This window comes from Lupinus angustifolius, unplaced genomic scaffold (assembly GCF_001865875.1).
Source record: "Lupinus angustifolius cultivar Tanjil unplaced genomic scaffold, LupAngTanjil_v1.0 Scaffold_134_30, whole genome shotgun sequence".
In the NCBI taxonomy this organism is placed as follows: domain Eukaryota; kingdom Viridiplantae; phylum Streptophyta; class Magnoliopsida; order Fabales; family Fabaceae; genus Lupinus; species Lupinus angustifolius.
In genome coordinates, this window is record NW_017725417.1 from 26,176 (window position 1) to 33,380 (window position 7,205).

Sequence of the window (7,205 nt, forward strand, 5' to 3'; positions counted from 1 at the left end):
TTTTTATACTTTTCGGGTATAAAAGTCTATATGTAGTTTTGTACCTTACAAAAAAAAGTCTACTTGTATAATTGATTTTATTGCAAAATTATTATGTATTGAAATAATTAACGAGAAAAGAATGCATGTAGTAAGAATGTATCATAATCGATGATGTATTGATTTTGGTATTATCAATTTCTTATCTTTTTAGATAAAGACTAATTTCTTTTAGGGTTGTGGACTATTTCTCCTAACAAGTGTTGCTTCTAGGATTTAAACTTTTGACATTGAAATTCAATGAGATATTATACCACTAGATCAATACATTGTTAATTAAAGATATATTAATTGTGTAAAAAAATTTAAAATATACATATATATTAGATTGAAGAATACTTTTCACAAAAAAATAAAAAAGAATAATTGATTGCACATCACATTAAGGGACAGTGAGTAATGAATAGCAGATCATCATATATAATTGTATAATCAAATTACTGCATACATTCTCAGTAAGCCTTCATTTCTTCATTTCTTTGAGGGGAGTTTTAAGGGAAATAAGATAAGAGAGAAAGTGATGAGTTTTACATTTTCCCTCATTTGGTTGTGGTGAGAAAAATTATGGTGGGTCCTATATAAATTGTTTTCTTCTTTAATGTGTGAAGAAAGTGGGAAAGAAACATCAAATGTAGAAAATAACTAAACTATCATTATTGATTTTATAATATTAAGATAAAAATAAGGTATAATTATCCAAGAAAAACTCACTCCTCTTTCTCTTTTATTTCTCTATTCTTTCTCATAAACCAAATGATTATTTAATTCTACTATATTTTTCACCTCTATCATTTTAGTCTTATTCTTTCTTTCCATCTTCTATCTTCTCATATTCTACACTAAACTAAAGAGAGCATAAATATTTTTTTGGGTACATTTCTAGTTTTTGCACATTTTCTCTGATTCTTTCAGTTTACTTTTAATTTATATACTTTTTAAATTATGTTTATGAGCAAAATCTTATTAACCAATGAAAAGAAGCAAAAACAATCATGTTTCATGTTCAAGTTTGATTATTTTTTAATTTATAGTTTCACATTCACACTTTACAATCTACTATCTTAAAAAGAGTATAATAAGCTTATGATATTACCAAAATAGACATCCTCTATAATTGACACTTGGATTTATCAGGGTTAAATTTGATATAACAATTTTATTATTACTTGTGGATAAACTTTACTTTTATGACATGTTTTGAAAGCATTGAAGAACCACCTTTTTCCCCAAGGATTACGTTATTCATTTATGTATATTACCAAAATGTACATAGTGTTTACACTTGAAGACTTTTCAAATACAAGTTATAAATGTTATTTTACTTGAGCTCATTATTGCATGTCCCCACCTGTTTCTATTTTTCATTGTTTACTCAACTCTCTTATTCTTATCTTCACTTCTCATACTCTCTATCAAACCCTTAATTTCCTCTTCCCCCACTTTCATTTAAGGTAGGACTATTTATTCACTATTGAAAACTCATCTTCTCTATATTTCCTTAGTATTCGTTTTTGCCGAAAGTAATCCATCTTTCAACATAGTTTCACTTTCTTTTTGTGTCTAAAAACGACTTTGATTTTCAAGTTTACGTTCTTTGTATATTTTTTTTGATAAAAAGAAAACTGCATTTTCTACATTTTTTTGAGGGTTTGTGGTTGCATTTTTAATTTCTTTGTTAAAAATACAACTCTTTCTTCTTCCTCTTGATTTCCAGTTGACCATTTTTTCTTTTATGATTGTTAAAAATATAACATTTTTCTACTTTTTCATGGTTTTCACTTTACGTTTTTGTATTTTTGTTAAACATATGCCTTTCTGAAATATTGCACTTACAAATCAATATGATTCCAACTTTTACAGTTTGAACTTGCTATTAAATAATAGCAACTTTAAGGGCATATACACAATCCCTATGTTATAACCTATGATGTGTTGAATAAGTCTAATGTTCTAACTAACTCAAATTTTAATAATAAAACCATATATTTTTAGGTTAGAAATTCATAATTTCTAATTAAGGTGAGCATCATATATTTACTATAATTATACTGATTATTTATTTTAGGTTACAAAGCAAGTGATCTAATTACTGACAACCTATAAGACTTCTGAAATTGGGAACGGATATGAGCTCAATGAGTGGATACTCAAACGGTTGGCCTATAGGGGATAATGAGAATCCTATAAGTTAACACATAAGAAACGGTTATGGTCTCCAATACACCAAATCACAAATAGTTTTCAGCTCACCCCATTAGAGAGAAAACGAAGGTCCCAAAATGAATTAAGGCACTTGGTTGAGGAAGACCATTATACCAAAACTCTCTCAAAAGATATATCAAATGAGTAGATAAAAGAACATTGGATTCATGTATGACTTTGTATCTTTGTTTTATATTATGTGTGAAAATCATGAGATTCTAGATCCTACGATTGGTATTTCATCAATCATCAGGAAATTTCTAACAAGTTGTATCAGAGCTTTAAGTTCTGAATTTTATGGTTCTCCATTAAATATGTTTTTCTCCAACTTTTTATGAACCATAATTTTTTAAATTTGAGAATTTTTATGCATCCGCTATTGCTTATGAAAATTGCGTATTTATGAATAATGATGATAACTTTTATCCGCGTCAACTTTTTTGAATTATGGGTAATTTGTATTATGAATCATTGCAACATGTGTTGAAGTATATATTCATATCCATGCATGAATATTGCATTAACTTTTATGACTCTTTTATGCAATAGATATATTATATGTGTACTAATGTCTTACTATTGGACGTTGGCTTTTGTCACTTTACAATTTTGCAATTTGTTAAAGTATATGTATAAGGTATATATGAGGTAAGACATGTTTTTATTTTATATATATACAATTTGGAATTCACGACCTTGTATATATATTGCGAATTAAAATATACATATGTAATTGTTTCCAGGAATTACTAATTAAAGTTAATATATATAATGGTTATAATTAATGCTTAAAATTATATATACATTTACTATGTTAGTGTGTGAATATATATATATATATATATATATATATATATTCACACACTAACATAGTAAATGTATATATAATTTTAAGCATTAATTATAACCATTATATATATTAACTTTAATCAATAATGATTTGCATATTTTTTTATTTATGCTTTTTACTATGGATCTACTTTGTATTTGATTAAGATTGCATCCATTTTTACGCGTTGATATATATTTTTTGATTTGGAATTATATTATTGGATTAGATTTTTTAATCATAAAAGATATCAAATTTAAAAGTTTTAATTCCAAGATCATAATTTTTTATAATAAACACATATTGTTTTCCTTTTAGCTGGTAATTATTTTTGAATTAATTGATGAAATATGTTGTCAAAGTAACCTCTATTGTGGAAATTGATTAAGATTACACAGATGAGTATGAAATTATTTATGCGAATTGTGTTCGGCCCAAAGGAAGACACAATTTGGTCAAGTAATAACATACATGTGATGATAAATATGTAACAATTATAAAGTTTTTTCATATGAATAATAGTCGATCCAGAGAAAGACTATTATTTGACAAAACTAATTGTTAATATTTGATAATTAAGTTGAGAGTATCGTTGAGAGTATCACATACAAATTAATTTCTCTATCCAAAGACTAGAAATTGATATTGTGATAGGTATCTTGTGATGAGTCTATTATGTGAACATATCTTGTTTTATATAAATTACCTGACTTGTTTGTTTAAATGGTTGCAACACTTATTGTTTGTTACATTCGTTGGTGGTTGATTGCATTATTAAGGGGTTGCTATTATTGAAGGACTATTTCCGTTTGGACAGTGTGTCCTGCCATGTCTAGTCATGTATAAAATGATAATATATTTTTAATTGAAAATTCAAAATTACCATCAGTGAAAATTGAAACGCAGATCCTTGTGATAGACTATAGTGGATAAATGTATTTATACGTGGATATAAATAATATATGTTTTGGATTATGGTTATGTTGAATAAAACTCAACTAAATGGTTTTTCTTTTATAAAAATAAAATTGTTTGACATTTTAAGTGAATCTATTAAACAAGAAGTCGTAAAAGTGATATATTTTCTATGAATTGTTCATAATAAATGTCAAATACTAATGCGTATATTTATTCATGCGAGTATTAATCAGCCCAAAAGACAATTATCATTTGGCCGAATTATATACAGACATATAATGGTAAACATGTGATTATTATAAGGTTGCATATGTGAATGATAAATCAGTCCAAAGAAGGGTTTATTATTTGACATGTGTTACGATCAATGTTTGACCATTACAAACAAAAATATCATTAGTGATTGATATAAAATATCAAGAAAATTGTATGTTTGCATATTATGTGAATAATGATTAGCCCAAAAGAAGATTATTATTTGGCCCAAATTACAAACATACTTGCAGCAATAAATATGTGATAATCATATGGCTTTCTATGTGAATAATAAGTAGGTCCAAAGAAACGCTTATTGTTTGACAAGATTGAGTATCAATATTTGATTAATACATTGAGTGTACCACTCACAAGTTAATATTTTTGTCCAAAGACTGAATATTAATGTTGTGTTAGGTAACTCCTGATGTGCCCCATCATCATTTGAATTTAAGTATTAAAGTGAATGTGAGTTTAATTGCAAGAATGATTGCAATTTGTTTTATTATTTTACTAGTACTACAAATATTTCTTCTCAAATTAGGAACATCACATTGCTGAATAGGACAAACTTTAAGGTCTATAAGGAAACTGTAGAAATTATTCTCGGATGTATGGTTTTAGATCTGACACTTCAGGTGGAGAAATTCATTTCTACTATGGAAATCCTCGATGAGGTTAAAATTGAGAAATTGGAATACTCTAAATGAATGTGTCTAATGATCATGAAACATTCTATTCCAGAAGCGTTTTAGGGCTCTATTTCCGAGGGTCGGAGTGCAAGGAAGTTCCTTGAAGAAATAGAATCATACTTTGCCAAAAATGAAAAGGTGGAGACAAGTAATTTTTTGGCTAAACTCATCTCCATAAAATATAAAGGCAAAGGGAACATAAATGAGTACATTATGGAGATGTCTAATCTCGTATCAAAACTCAAGTCACTTAAGTTAGAGCTTGGTGATGACTTGCTCATGCACTTGGTTTTGATCTCACTTCCTGTAAATATTGGGCATTCAAAGTGAGCTATAACACTCAGAAGGACAAATAATCTCTCAATGAGTTTATATCTCACTAAGTGCAAGAGAAAGAGAGACCTCAGAGAGATAAGACTGCAAGTCCTCGTTTGACTATGACATCTCAGAATAAGAAAAGAAAGAACAATAAGGATGCTGTGAAATGACTATTTGTGTTTTTTCTCAGAGAATGTGGAATTGTTCTGCAATACACTATGCCAGGCAAACCTAGCATGAAGGGTGTTGTTAAGCGATTAAACCGAACTCTTAAGGATATAGTGATATGTATGATTAGTCATTCTTCCTTGATATAGTCTCTTTGGGGAGAGCTTTAACGATGCAGTTTGCATCCTTGATAGGATGCCAAGTAAAATAGTTAAAATCCAATATGAGCTTTGGACTGATAAAAGACCAAGCTTAAAACACTTGCACATTTGGGTTTGTCCAGCTAAGGCGTGACTTTATAGGTCATCTGAAAGGAAACTGGATTCAAGTATAGTTAGCTGCTATTTTGTTGGCTACACTAAACACTCTCGGAGCTATAAATTTTATGATCTCACTTCAAGTGTTTTTTGAGACGGGAATTGCAAGATTTCTTGAGGAAGTTGATTTTGGGAAGGCAAAAAACATAATGAATGTTGTCTTTGAGGAATAACTCGTCATTAATGGTGAATAAGTTCTTGTACCTATTACCATTCAAAGAACAACTTTGGTAATAGAAGATAATATTCAGAATATTATTCTTGATAATATTCTTGAACAAGACAATAATGAGGTTCTCCCCAAGTACCTATAGAACAAATTCAACAACCTCAAGAAGTAGAAGGGTCATTAAGGAGATCCATAGAAAGAGGAGAAGTACAATTCACGATAATTATATTGTATTTCTTCAAGAACATGATGATGACATCGAGTTAACAGAGGAAGATCTGTTGAACTTCTATCAAGCCATGAAAAGTTCTAACTCTCAAAAGTAGATTGATATCATGAAGGACGAGATGAAGTCTATGCATGATAATGACATTTGAGGTCTTGTGGAATTACCTGATGGTGCAAAACCTATTGGTTGCAAATGGATATTTAAAACCAAGAGGGATTCAAAGGGTAACATTGACATATATAAAGCTCGTCTAGTTTCTAAAGGCTACACTCAGAAAGAATGCATTTATTATAAAGAAACATTCTCTCCAATATCTTCAAAGGATTTGTTAATAATATTGGCACTAGTAGCTTATTTTGATTTAGAGCTATATCATATGGATGTTAAGACTACAATTCTAAATGGTGACATTAAGGAAACGATCTATATGGTGCAACCAAAAAACTTTGTGTCAATTGGCTTAAAGTCTATGGTATGCAAATTAAAAAAATCTATCTATGGCCTTAAACAAGCTTATTGTCAATGTTGAGGCAAATAATGTTGATGATTGTGTGTACCGCAAGTTCAGTGAGAGTAAATTTATATTTTTGGTATTAAATGTCGATGATATACTTCTTGCTGATAATTGTGAAATTATACTACATTTGCATTGCATCTTACTTGCATTTTAGGAAATAATTAGGACTTTAGGATTGTTTTTAGCTTTTATTCTCTTTGTTCGGGTTGAGCAGATGTTTTTAGCTATGTTGTGCAGTTTGGATGGATTAAAGCAAAAAAAGAGTAGAGATTGGATGCAAGAAGATTGAATTCAGTGTTGAGGCTACGCGAAGAACAATTGAAGGACAAAAAGAATTCATAGATGTTATATTATATTCCTATTTTTTAGATTTGTTTTGTTGGTCTTAGCCCAATATTTTATAATTAGGAAAAATAAGGGTTCTCCCTCAAGGATTTTACACACTTTTTTACATTATAATTCTCTAATTTAGAATCTGGGGTTCTCTTCTACATCATGAGTGCGTAATTCCCTTTGTTTCTAGGATTGGGGATATGCCCTTTTACATTTAAT